The sequence below is a fragment of the Pinus tabuliformis genome, chromosome 4_1 (assembly GCF_031772625.1).
Source record: "Pinus tabuliformis cultivar Carrire ecotype Pingquan chromosome 4_1, CPIR1, whole genome shotgun sequence".
Classification (NCBI taxonomy): Eukaryota; Viridiplantae; Streptophyta; class Pinopsida; order Pinales; family Pinaceae; genus Pinus; species Pinus tabuliformis.
Genome location: NC_142303.1, coordinates 480065248 through 480080429, shown reverse-complemented (window position 1 = coordinate 480080429; position 15182 = coordinate 480065248). Strand labels below are relative to the sequence as shown.

Below are 15182 nucleotides of genomic sequence, written 5' to 3'. Positions count from 1 at the left end.
CTACTTTTAGAAGGCACAAGAGAGTGTGTACACCTTAACACCAAAGTGTAAGAAATATACGAAATCCAAGATTGTCACACCATATGGCATAAAATACTAGAGAGAAATTAACTGAATAAAGTAATAATTAAATTGCCCATCATATTTTCTAAGTTTTGTGACTCTAAAAGTAGGCCACATTTACAAGTGACAAGTAGTCACACCATAGAATAATAGAAAGCATGAAACGAAAGTAGGAATTACATCCCATCACCTACTATAAAACTCTCAAAGTAGTTAGCCTTCCTAAAGAAGGAATGTGCTACTCCAATTGAACTTCTGGGACCAGAGAAGATGAAGACAATTTGTCATTAAGCTTAGAGAGTGTTCCTAGGAGTGATTGAACTTATTAACAATACCTAAAGGGTGGAAATGATTTTCCAGTAGATGATACTTGTTTTTCACTTCTTGTAGAACATATGTCATGACACCTTTGGAAACCTAAAATATAATAAAGACATAATTTACCCACATAAGTAGATGTTTCCAGTTTCTTTTCATGAACCCAAAGAGCCATTAAAATTAGTAGGATTAACTTATATTCACATATTCCGAAATTTTAACTTTTATTTGAAGGAAACACTTAACATAAACCATCTTTTTATAAAAAATATGGAGATATGAAGAACCAAATACTTTGAGGTGAAGACGCTTTTAGATAATTAAAAAATTAATCACATTATGATTATATGGTTCAAAAATTTAGTATAACCTGCAAATATTAGTACATATAGTAAAATTTGTCCTAATATTGCACCACATTCTATGGAGTTATAATTGAAACCATGTAGCTTGCTAAAACAAAAAATTGTACAAGCATAAAAAGTGCTTAATAGAACATATGTGTGCTCTGACTTCTCAGCAACATCAAGGAAGGAGTTAATTTAATCAATAAATGCTTTAATGTGCTATATACCTATTACTTACCATTTCAAATAGAAGTGTTGAGCATGTACACTGCCAAAAAGGTATATTATTATTAGACATATTAGAAGAAAAATCGTTGAACTAAGCATAAAATATAAACTTATACTGGAAAAACCTATACAAATGCAAACAGCTCAAATAGTGAGAAATGAACTTAAGCCCTTTCATTGAAATAACTTACCACTTCTATCGTATCCCTTTTAGAATTCAAACTAAGTCGCAAAATATTGGTCATTCTTGAACTTCTCTGCTTCTCATTCTCCCATTCGAGATGGTGAGCCCCATGCTTGTGATCATAAGACATAATAGAAATGGCAGCAAACAATCCACATGATCCCAACAACTACAAATCCTTCTATGCTGATTATTTATTGTATCTTTTCTAGAGGATATAAAGTTTGTACTGTGCATAAACACGATATAAATGACTTTCTAATATCCAAAATATGTTTGTTAACATTGAATAGAATATTACCATCATATGAGGTTTAGGAGTCTTCTTGACCATACACATAAGGCCATGAATAGGCCATGAACATCTTCGATAGAGTGAAAATCTTCCCACACATCTTATTCCATCTATCATAAGAAATATTATAAGGGAGAAAAAAACATGGAGCTAGGGTTTATCCTTAGCACGAATGACTTTCTAGATTCGGCAGCCATTTTTAGTTCCTTGGAGGGCCCAAAGAATAGACATGAAGAGCCCCGTTCATGGAGATAAGGGCTAGGCTGGGCCTACGCGGTTACTCCTCCTGACTTACTTCATGGGCTCCCCACAGACTACCCCTCTAGGTCATCCTCGTGTAGCTGCTCACTGACCCACATGGTTTCGGTTCCCTCGCAACTGTGGCAGACATCTAACTTCGGACCGTTTTAAACATAGGAGGTGCACCCAGTTGCGGTTTTATTCAGCAATTGCATAGAGAGATGTGCTCATTTATTACTTTCCCAAGGTAGGCTGGAAGGATATTTGTGGCAGACCAAGGGTGTTTTTAGGTTTTTGGGGATGGACTCTGGTGGGATGCTCCACCTGTTCTAGAAGCCTGGTTTGTGGGATGTCGGTTCCTTCGTCCTCCACGTGATTACTGCTCCTGTGAACTCTGTGGTGGCAGATGACCTGAAACAATTCCCCTCCATATGTAATCCTAGGTCTCCCATGAAGCTCCTGGTTTGTTTGTGCTAGAAAGAGGGGTTGTTGGCATACACACGCTTTGTTACGCCCAATGTATTCTATTTGTATAGACCTTTGGTGACGATTGATATTCCCCCTGCCGTACGGATAGTCTCTGTAATTGAAGGGGAAGCTATTTCCTCACACCAGATGGTTCAAATGAGACCTAGGAACCAGGTAAGCCCAAAATGTTTCCAATTTTTTTTAAAAACTCCCGTTAGGACTACAGTTTTAGTCTGGGTCAAAAATACAGACAAAGTATTATATATGAAGCAAAGTATCATGAAGAAATACAAATACCCTAGCCATTCACATAACTTTATGTTTGAAGGAAAAATACTACAGGACCACGAGCCCTTGACGGTGTACCATATTCATTTTGATTCCACCATTACACTCACGTGAGATTACCGGGGGGCTCTGCAACCAAGTGAAAAATAGGTTTGGGAGGTAGCACACAAATAGGCTAAGGATCAAGGGGAATATCATTCAAGAACATTCTGCAAGGAAAAAAGATAGCCTCTGAACCATCTAAACAGACAAGAAATGCTCCAAGCCCATATAGAGTGGAGCAGCTGAACTACACCCCAAAATTAAACATCGATATGCCATAAAATGATGAGCAATGTGCCTCTTATGAATCCCTGGCAATTATTTGTTGTTTTAACTTCTTCTTGGGTAAACCAATAGAGCTCTTCAACTAGATTTTAATAAACATTAGAATGCGATATTCACCTATGCTCAAAAGGGTTCTTTATTGTAAAATTCCCAACCCCTGTAGCTAGAGACAAAATTTTATGGGAAGGATCATGGTTATGATGTTCAAACGACCTCTTCATCCCTCCTTGATTCCTCGATTTCGATGCAAAAACCATGTTCATCTCTAGAATGCCAGTCTAGGTCCGAATGCACAATCTCCCACTTCATTTCTGGGAGGGCTGACATTCGCAATAGCTTCGGGTAATTCATAAAATGGACTCCCAAAGAATAGAGGAAAGCCTATTCACTTATGCACACATATGTGTTGAGGTAGACCTTAGTAAAGGCCTTCCAACATTCGACTAATCCACAACAAGTGAATTTGGACATAGATCTTGGATTATGAGAACACAACTTTCACATGTAGTCCAAAATCCAAAAAGGATACTAGAAGGAAAAAGAATCTAGGAAAAAACCCAGAGGATGGAATATCCCTTACCGCAACCTGAAGAGGAGGAGGATGAAGCTCACGATGAACCATCCCCACAAGAGAAAAGTCAGAATCCAATGGAACCTGAAACACAATGGGGAACCCCTCAAGACCAACCTGAAACACAATGGGGAACCCCTCAAGACCAATCAGAAGCTAGAAATCACAGGGTGCATGATGACTTGATCAGTGACTAGGGGCACATCAGTGGGAATAAGCGCTTTCACACATCAAATAACTTAGACTCAGACAAGGACAATGCCAAAGTGGATGCAGGGAACCATCTTGCTCTTGTCTCTTCAACACCATCTCAAGGGGAATGGCTAAGGGTTGAGAAAAATAAGGGGAGAAAATCTTAGGTTTCTCCCAACATGTATATTATCTTGATTTTTTATGCTTGTCTCTATTTATCATTTGGTCTCTGACTTGATGATGCATCATGTAGCCAGTTCAACATGTATTTTTTTTTTTCATTAATAAAATTAAGCTTTTTTCATGGGAAAAAAGTATAAGGAAAAAATATATTACAAATAAAAAATTTATCTGACCGACGTGCCAACATGTAATTTTTTTTTTCATTAATAAAATTAAGCTTTTTTGGTGGGAAAAAAGTATAAGGAAAAAATATATTACAAATAAAAAATTTATATAACCAACTTGCCAGAGCTCAAGTAGCTCAAAACTTGTATCAAAGGTAAAGCTATAAAATCTCATGTAAATTCAGGTCTGGCCTATCTCTTTGATCCCTCTACTTATTGAAATTCACAAGATGTTTGTGTATTATTTCACTAAGACCACAGAACTTGGTTGTCCATTTATATTACAAACAAAACTGAAAGGGTCAATGTGCACTCATATGTCAATGTAATTAGGATTGTAGTTAGCCACACTAGACCCTATTCAAATCACTTTTTAACAGGGAACTAAGAAAAATACAATATTTTTCCTTTATGTAATCATTAGATGTTATATCCACTGAACATGCTAGAAGGAGTGCAACATGCTTAGGAGTGAAACATGCGTCTCTGTCATTGAAACATAATATATACTTTGTCATTGAAACAAAATATATAAAACAAACTCTGCCATACTTCGAGATACATCAGGATCAACGAATGTTAGTGCATTCATTGCTAAGATTGGGGCAGGATATTTGGAGTTGTTAGTGAAAGAATTAAGTGGAATACATGTTAACAACCATTACTATAAAATTATCCAAATTAAGAAATTGTTCCATCTATTCCAACACTAGTTAATATGCACTCAACGCATATGCTGCTTCCAGCTTTGAATTGTTACAATTCACGAAGTATTTCAAGTATGGTCCTATAGGTTTCCCAAAGAAACTTAAACCATGGGGTAACCAGTTCCCGATCAGACTTGTCTTTCCTTTTATCTCCACTGAAATAACTAAGCATAAAGTCCTTTGGCATCTTGTCTGCCTCTAAGTCCTCAACATCAAGAGCAATATCAGATGCTTGTGCTTGAGCTTGAGCCTATTCAGCCTTCTCACTAGAGAGATGGAGGAAATACTTGATAACCTCCTCCAAGGAACTGACATTCATTTGCAGGCATACAATGTGATATTAAATAAGTCCATCATTTTCAAACTTTGCAAGCCTCATATCCACAAAAATTTCCACATATTTGAACATTATATTTTCCGGTGTCTTTTGAATTGCCTATAATCATGCCCACTTTTCACCAACATTTATTAACTCTGCATACAGTTTACAATAAATCTCATTAATCTTCTATATCATTACTGAAAGGGTTAGGCACATATTTCTACTTCTGAAAATAGATTACCATGGTTTCATGTGTTCACATCTAGGCACTAAGCATGTGTCATTTATTTTTTATAATTATTTCTCTAAAATATTTCAACTCAAACATGAGATAATGAGACAATCTCTTCTTATGTATTGTTCCTTATGTCGAAGCACAAAAGTGTCAACATTGATAATTAATTATTATTCTCCATAATTGTTGAAATAATATAAGATAAAAAATATTCACGCACTCAGGACATAAGATAAAAAATATTCAGCCACTAAGAATTATTAATTTTCTATGGAAAATAATAAAAGTGGAAAGACATTCTCATTAGTGAATGTGAGAGGAATGATAAGAGTACCTCCTTAACAGGACGTGTATCCTTGGTCTAAGTCACACACTTCAGGTTAGGTTCAATTCGAGTTCAATCTTTTTGATGAGGTTCAGATGAGGTTTTCCATTAGGATCATCTACATAGTATATACATTTTTTATATATACATTACTATGGACTTGAAAACTACCAGGATAGACTACAAGCTTGAGTTATGAGGCAATGTTATTTATGATCTTGAGTTATGGACTTGGTGAATTATCATAAGGTTGATTGAACCTCAATATTTTTTTTAGGTTCTCCAAATTTCAAATATCAATGTTGAAGTTTAGAGAACCTTAAAACATAGTCCTTGCCTTAAGTGGTTTTGAAGTGAAAATACAAAACAATTGTAAAGTAATAAAGAGAAAATTAACTAGAATTGTTATAATTTTACTGTAACAATCAAAACTATAACCAAGAGAAGATGGAATATCTCTATCCTATTTCTATAATAAAAAATACCATAGATCAAAATATCATATCAGCCATCAAAAACCACATAAATTTAGCATATCTTTGTCCTATTTCTATAATAAAAAATACCATTGATCAAAATAGTAATCCTCCCAATAAAGAATTCAATTCAACACCACCCTCCAATGCTTCTTTCCAAAACATATACATGAACTCAGCCAACATTAAGCTAAACTGAGCTTGTATTATGAGCCGGTAACTATCTAAACTAGAGGTAAGGTCTTGAACTAACCAGTGACTAGTTGTTGTTGTTAACAAGGTGAACGCAGTTAACTCTAAGGTGTAAAGGGTGGGAAACAAATGTAAATATAATGGGCAACCATTCGATCCACTAAAGGTGCCTGTCTATCCTAGACAAGTTGCGAAGCAAGCCAACCCAACCTTGTCACGTTAATTGTCTGCAACAGAGACATGCATAACCAGCACAGTGGTGGTTGGTCATTCAAGTAGACTGACCTCCCGTAGTTGTTCATATAGTCTGGTTGAAAGAAAAATCCTTTTTAGAAATATGATCCCTATAGAATGAGTAGCCCCGTCAAAAGAGCCCTGTAGCAAGATTCTGGTGACGGTACCTGTTCCACTGAGAAAAAGAAGCGTGAGTCCTTGAGCATAAAAAGGAGAAAACCATTTTAAATAATGGGAACATTAGACACATAAATCAACAAGTGTAGAGTATCGGTAGAAACAAATAAAATGATTCCCCTTCATCCCAACAACATTAAATTTCATTAAAAAGCTTAATTTCTTAGTATAAAGGGAAAAATAAACTAGATATGCTCATAAAGTCCTAAATACACAAGATTTTTAATATGTTGAAACTGACATGACCTAAGAAGGTGGCCTCAAAGATATAGACAAGGCTACAAAAAATGAATGTCTATACATATTAGCGTAAAATGGTCTTTCTAGCAATAAGGGCATGCTATGAATATGAAGGGTTCAAAGCAATTTCTAGAGTGAAAACATTAAAATCCAAAAAACTAAGATTAAATATAAAGATAATAATGAAAACAATGCATTGGTTAACTTTTGTAAAAGATACTATGAATCTTTAGTGCCCATTAGCATATCTATTACATCCACACCTTAAAGATGGATTAGATGTGTGATTTTTGGAGAAATAATAAGAATTTCAGAAATAAATATAGGCAATCTCACAACCCAACCCTAGGACTTGATGAACCTAGCTAGTACAAATAGGAACACACTTATTAATCTCAATACCCCATCTAGATGAAAATTTGCTATAATTTCAACAATGCAAAAAAATTCATATATATGATTTTATCAGATTAGGTGCTCAAGCTTATAAAATAATACAAATTTAACAAATGTTTAAAAAAAAATCCATGTAACCAGAAATGTTTGTGAATAATACATACCTTCAACCAGATTGAGACTGTTTTCCAACTTAAAAAAGGTTTTCATGATGAGGGGACACAGTGAAACTAGGGAAGCAATATCGCCTCCCTTCTTGGTCCTTATAATGAAGAAAGTAGTATTGCACAAAGCTTAGGGTGCAGGGGGCTCTTAATTTCCTTTAGAGGAAAACCCTTCTGACCTTAAGATGGAGTGCATGGCATGGAAACCTCCCATGTTGCTGGAGGTCTTGGGGTAACCCTCGGATAACATCCTTTTGCGTTTTCCATTTCTTGGATTCCAATTGAACATGTTTCTAGGTTTGTGTAACATGGTGGAATGAGTACCCATTTAGTCATGGTTTCTAGTATTATATATGTTCCCAAGTTTCGAACTCTGGTAAGGATTTATGTTCCTCTCTTGAATCGTTGGAATTCAGATTGTGTTCTATGCTATAAATTATGTATAAATTATGTATATTCTTTTAGAAATTTTAGAATTTTCTCATATCACCTCCCTCTCCAACTTAACCTCGGAGAATTCAAAACATCATGAGTCCACCAACATTATAAATAATTAATGGGCTATTAGTAACATATAGGGGATTTCCCAGAAAGCTAAGTCCTAGTACATGAAAAAGGCACCAATGGAGACTAGATAACGCCTCGTGAGACTATCGGGCCTCGCCAAAGAAAACACCCGTGATTTATTCTTTTAGTTCCTGCGCCATTTGAAACTTAAATGAATCTGTGACGATTTAGGAGCAGAAATACAACCTAGACCCTTTCCTTTCTGAAGCTCGAAATTTTATCAAAGACCTCTTACTTTGGGGTTGAGCATCGAGCGGGTAAGATACTTTTGGATTGGATTGTAGAACTGAAGAAGTACACATGAATATCTTTGTGAGTCTTTGGTTGCTTATTAGAAGGAAAAATACACTTTTCCAAGTCTTCTTAATCAAATCTTATAAGCTTTTCATTTTGGAATTGATGGAGGGATAGAAAATGGGGAGTTCCAAATTTTATTGGAAAATGAATCTTAAATTATTTTTTGTTATTCCGTTATTTTATTTTAAATATATAAATTATATTTTATTAATAAAAATAAAAAATACACTATAGGAAATTTCAAAATAAATATTTAATCTCAAATTATCCATTTGGCTATGAGTTTTATTATGCATTAATATTATTCATATACTTATATGAGAATATCAATGTTAAATTGAAGAGCTTATAGGTTTAGGGTTTGAATTAAGTTGAGATCTCATAGAAATATTTTTCAAAATAATTGATGATATAAATTTATATGATATTGAACTTACTAAATAAAAAATTTATTTAAAAGAACAAAGCCGCTTATGAAGAGAAAATAGAAAAAGATTGAATATATTTATAGTATCAAATGCTTGATTTGATGACCTTATCAAAATTACACAATGTGTAAGTGCTTAAATGGAATTCAAAGACTTTTCAATTTTCATTGAAGTAAGTTGTAGGAGGACTAGAACTCTTAGTTCATATAAATTTAACTTCAGTGGATAGTAAAGCAGGACTATGACAGATGGTTAAAAGCTTTTAGGATTACCTTAGATCAGCTAGAAAACAAACTAGAAAAAATAAATTAAGATTCTATTACTTTGGCACATGCTAAGGAGATTAAAGATGAGAAATTTATATATCAGCTGGATGTAAGTTACAGGTTTTGTATAGTAAATAAGTGGTTTCTTACTTTTCTTAATAACCATAAGGTAAATGCATCATTTTTAAAGGAAAGACAAGAAAGTTGTTGTTGGAAAAGGAAGAACCTCATAAACTTGAGAGTAGGGTTGTTTGGCTATTATGCTGCAAGCCAAAAAAAACTTCATTACTATTTGGAGAATGGTGAGAAGAGATGGGTGACTGTTTTCTATTTTTGAGAATATTTCTTAGATAGGGATATATTATTTTACAAACTTCTATAATGTTGACAGAAGAGATCTTATAGAAAGGGTAATCAAGAAGACCTCATTTTCCTTATCTCTGTAAGTCTCGTAAAAATTACATTTCTAAATGAAGAACTATTGAAGGAAAATTTGCATTTTGTGCTACAAAATTCCCAAAAAGACAAAGGTCAGAATCTAGATGGGTAGACAATGGTTTTCTTCTCTAATATCCATTATAAACATTCTCTGATAGGAAATGTTGAAGTTGGTTAATGAATCAAGATCCTTTAAGAGGATTGTAGCACCATTTAATGCAAGTTTCATATCCCTTATTATGGAATTCAATAACCTAGTTTCTTTTGAAGAATACAAACCTATATACCTATGTAGTTGCAATTATAGGATTCTTATAACGGTCATTCCAAGAAGGGTTAAATGTTTTCTTTCAAAGTCCTTTTCAAGTGAATGGTTTTTTTTCTAGAAAGGAGGAAGATTCAAAAGGATATTGGGGTGGAGAAAGGAGGACATTAATAAATCTTGAAAGCTAAAACCTATGGTAGTAAAGGTTGACTTATCAAAGGGTTGGATTTAATTGGAGTTGATCTTAATTCATTTGGGATTATGTGTTTCATTTTTCAATTGGTCATGAATTTTGTTACTACAATTTCTTTCCTAGTGTTGATTAGCATATGCACTATTTCTTTATTTCAGCCAAAGAGAAGATTAAATCAAAGTTGTGCTCTTTCTTCCCTACCTTTTCTTATTGTAGTAGAAGGTTTTATTAGTACTTTATTGGATGCTAAGAGATTTAGTGCATTTTAAGGAATTAGGATTGGTATATCCCTCACTTGCCCCATTTGTCATTCAATGATGTCATCATAATTTTTTTGTAATGGGACTAGAAGAGATGTGGGTAAGTTATAATAGATTTTAACAATCTAATATTTGGTTACTTGGTATGATGATAAATGTTAGGAAATATACTATTTATTTTATGGGGTCTGTAAAATAGGATTTTTAAATATTTTGAGGTTGAGTTGGATTTTGGCATGAAGTGTCTATGACTTATCTTAAATATGAGTAATTATCAAAAAACAGATTAGAGATAGTTTATCACAAAGGTTGAAAAGGAGAATATATTTGTGTGTCATCACTAGTTATCAATATTTTCCTAGTAAAGTTGGTTTTTTAGGAAATCCCTATCTATTAGATGTCATTAGCATGGATTCTAAGAGGTGTTCTAGAGGTTAAAAGAAGGCTCAATATTAGGTCTATCTCTTAGGTGAAAATAGGAAACTAAGAATTCTTAGGCGATTTGGCATGAGAGTGCTTGAATTTTTTTATCTTGTATTATTTAGATCATTATGGAAAATAATAATAAATTATTATTGTTGAATATTTTGTGCATTGAGATAAGGAACAATATATAAGAATCTATTCTCTCATTATTTCATGTGTTGATTTGAAATGTTTTACAAAAATAATTATAAAAAATAATCCCATTCATCAACACGATTAGGGCTTATATTCTTCTCTACCATCTTCTCCAAATACTTTAGTCCCTCTTGCATCTAGGCAGGTTTATAGAACCCATGACCACAACATTATATGACATGACAATTGGTTTGAACTTCTCTAGATTAAAGGAAAATACATTCAATGCCTTTTGAACCTCTCCTTCCTTGAAAAATCCCTATATCAAATTACAAAATGTAGGCTCCCTAAAGTTTGAACTTTGTCTCCTCGTCTCTAGGTATAGTTCATCCACTTGTTGAATTGCTTCCCCCTTCACAAAGCCCTCAATAGTGGTAGCATATGTAGGATGATCAACCCCATGGCATTTCTTTAACATTTCCCAAAGTATCCAAAGAATTTCCTCAAAATAGCTGAAACCTTTATGTAGGATTCTGAAAGAGGTTGATGCAACTATGATTATCACAGTAGATCACAATACTATCATCTGACCAAAGAGTCTAACAAGTATCTTTCTCATCCATATGACCTCACATGTTGCTTGACTTGCAACTATGTATTCTATTTCTGCCAAGATGAATGCCATAGATATTTGCTGCCTATTGTACCAAGAAACAACTGTGGAATGAACAATGAAAATTCCACCTAATATACTCTTTTTGTCTCATATACTTCATGCCCAATCTTCATATGTGAGTGAGTGGTATTTTACCTGGTCTAGATGTTACGGAGTTGTTACGGTTGATAGTAGGAGGAGAGATAAAATGAAAATACCCTACACAATGCGAGCTTTGAAACCATTGATATGAACCCAGAAAAAAACAAATCAAATTCCAGAAATAAATGCAGGAATGAGGTGAGATGGTGCAGAGAACGGGTGGAGATTAAAGTATAAATAGAGATATGCGCGAGTCCAAATCTACTGCTGCTTAAGAAGAATACGCCCGAGGTACACAACATCAGGTCAATGACCACGGGCTGGAGGTTAAATCTGAAAGATGATGAATCTATATATAGAGGTGTTTATTTTGTAGTATGGTTTATAATAAAAATATATTATATTATGTTATAAATTATATTATATAATGTGAGTTATATTTTAAAAAAAAAAAGTCTATACTATGTAGATAAAAATATATAAAATATTATAATAATTAATCCTAATTTTGATGAGATAAATAATATTTTTACTTATATAAATAGATGCTTATTTTGAAATAATATATTATAATATTATAGCATACCATAAACAAGGTTATATTTTGATCTATATTTAAAATATCCATAATTTTTTTAATGTCATAAAATATAAATGAGAGTAATACAAAATTTATAATATTAAAATTTATAATATTAAATCAAAGATAATATAGTAGTACATATAAATTTCAGAATTATTACTTATAACACATATATATAGACAAAGGCAATGTTATTAGGACATTTATTACAAATTTAATGTGTAAAATTGAAATTATAAATAAAATATTTAGTGACAACTATATATAAAGAAAAAGAGAATTCTTATTTAATTAAGGGATTCCTTTAGTAGATTTGTAATTCATTCTTTTTTTGGGTTTAAAACTTTCTATAATAGAGTATTAAATGGATTTTGCCAAGTGACTTACATTGAAAAAAAAATTAATAATACTTATATTAACAAATCTATAATATAGTAATAATATAAAAAAATCATTGTGAATAATTAAATGAAATATTGAATTTGGAGCTTAATTTTAAGTCAATTTATATGGAGTCCAGTATTAATTGAAACTATATAAAAAAGGATTATTAATTATCGAAGAATTCTTATTTCAACTCAAGGTGGATGAGGATCTATTGACTTATATGTTTTTTTCTAATTGAGGGCCTAGATTGATCCTCAAGGGAATACGTTTAGAATATGCTATGTCTCAATGCTTATGAGTGGTTCCAGCATGTTATGGAGTTTGTTAGGTTGCATTGAATTTTAATAAATTTTAAAAATTAGCCACCCCTACACCAATTTCCTAGGGATTTCACATTGTTCCAATTGTAAATATTTCATCAATGATAAGTGCCTCATTATTATTAATAACATTTATTTAATATAAGGAAATTTTATTTAGCAAAATAGTCGATTACTTTTAATAAATTAACAAAATTATATTCATGCCACCTCCCTCCCCTCCCACCAATTTACTAGGGATTTTAGATTATTCCAATTCTAATAAGTTCATCCATGATAAGTTCCAAATTATTATTTAAACATTCCTTTATATATAAATAATTTTTATTTAGCAAAATGGTCTATTTTACAATAAGATGTGCAATTCCTGTTTTCTTCTCAACTTAAAGTTGGCCCATAACCTTTTTATAATGTAAATGTATGCATTAGTAAGAAATTTTTGATGTTCCAATAGTTTTTTAGTTATAGTTTATGAAGCGTTTAGCTATATCAACAAAATTTATATTTTTAATGTGGTTTTACTAGTATCACATGATATCTAAGTCATTTTATGTTGAGTTTACCTTTAATATTTTTAAAAATAAATATTAATAACATAAAAATATATTAATAAACCAAATAAAATATTTCAATATCCATGTTAAATAACATAATTTTATATTTCACTTATAATTTTTCATAAATCAAAATATAACCCTTACATATAGAATATAACTTATAATATAATACAAGATTAGAAGACAATAGTTTAATATAATATAATATAGTAAGTTACATTCATATGTAAAGTGATACATATGCTTATTTATTCACCTTACTATTATAAGTTGTCTCCAAATATAACCCTTATCTATATTTTAGTCTCTTTTTTTTTTGTATTTTTGTTTTTACTTTTTTGCTTGTTTTGATGGTAATTGTTACTAAACATATATGTATGATTTATTCACTTTATTTTACTATTAGAAATTTAGTTCAAATAACACACACACACATGTTGACGGGGTGGGTGAACGAACAATATGGGACTTGGTTCACAATAGGCACCCTCATTTATTATGATGCATGCTCAGATTTCTATCAAGAACTCACACGCGTGGTATGGGAGTATGAGAGAGATCGAGAATGATAATTATCATTATATATTGTAGCAGACACACATTATCTGCATTTGTTTCTTTCGTGATATTGGAGTTGTAAATGTCGCTACTTCTCACATCTACCCACTTTCACTAGGTTACCCTAAGTAACATGAGGTGAGGGGATATTATTATATGACTCAACCTTCTATATTACCTTAAGGAAATGGAGTCAACACAACTATACCATACTGACTTCCCTTAGGTGCCACAGGAACTCGAGGAGTAACCATCCTCTTGACGTGTCCAATCACTGAGAAAACTCACCTTTCACTTGACGTAGAGCCCCACTCGCTCCCATCCTAAGCCCTCCACATGACTATGGGTTCGTAGTTGCTCCCATAGACCCACATGATTATGACTATGGCATTTTGCTAGCAGTGTTGTGCCAACCACTGCGAGAATTATGACTATTTTCAATGGCCAGGGCTTAGCCTCTCCCAAGAAAGCTATGAAAATCCCAGAACTCATAAAAGACATGAAGACAATGCTTGTAGACCAAAGCCTGGAACGAGGACTTGAGCTAACGATCCCCAACTGAGACTGACATTATATCAAACACTTAGTAGATATGAAACCTACATGTCATGAATGCAAGTGTGAATATAAGGGACTAAAACATTATCAAAATTTTAACAAGAAAGGTCACTACCTTCTCTCATTAGTTATCTTAACAACAACTACATATTGCATTTATTAGTTATTCAATTATGAGTGGAAACATGAAATGGGCCATGACTAAGATCTATTATAAAATTATCCTTATAACCAACATATACCTAGATAAGTAACCATGATAGAAAAACCATTAAATCCACATAATAACGAGTACATTTCCTCACTAAAATCAAGCAAAACTTAGATTTTATTAATAATAGGTAATTACCAACCCGGTTCGGGGCTTCCATGTTCCACCTGACTATATATTGGCTGATCCAACATTTTCTTTGAGCCAATAACCCCCATGCAATATTCAAAGTTGAATGTAGGATCTCATAGGATAAAGCAACCATAAACAAGCAAGGGAATGCAGAGGTTAAAGAACCTCCACCCTCACCATACCATGATCTCATCTAAACTAGTTTGGAGATCAAAAAACCAAACAGAGCTTGGATGCCTCGAAATTTGGTCACTATCCTTGAGCATTTTTCTTGTCTCTATCCTCGGTCTTTATTGTGTATCTTGTTATTACCGGTCAAGCGATTCGTAGGCCTTAGCAAATCATTCTGATACCACCTCACCCCAAATTTTGAAACCATCCGAAAGACCAAATCTCAAACCGAGAACAATCCCATGACACCATGACTATCTGATAATGGAAAGTCTAGGCTATAGTACATTTTTGAATCCAAACAAAATCCATGCCAGTAATATCAAAATAACAACAT

The 15182-nt window shown here is 32.9% G+C and overlaps 1 pseudogene; it reads right to left on the bottom strand.

Annotated features, from left to right (window-relative positions):
- Positions 1-256: 256 nt before the first annotated feature.
- LOC149176578 (eukaryotic translation initiation factor 3 subunit A-like) lies at positions 257-4984 on the bottom strand (annotated as a pseudogene).
- Between the last annotated feature and the right edge of the window lie 10198 nt (positions 4985-15182).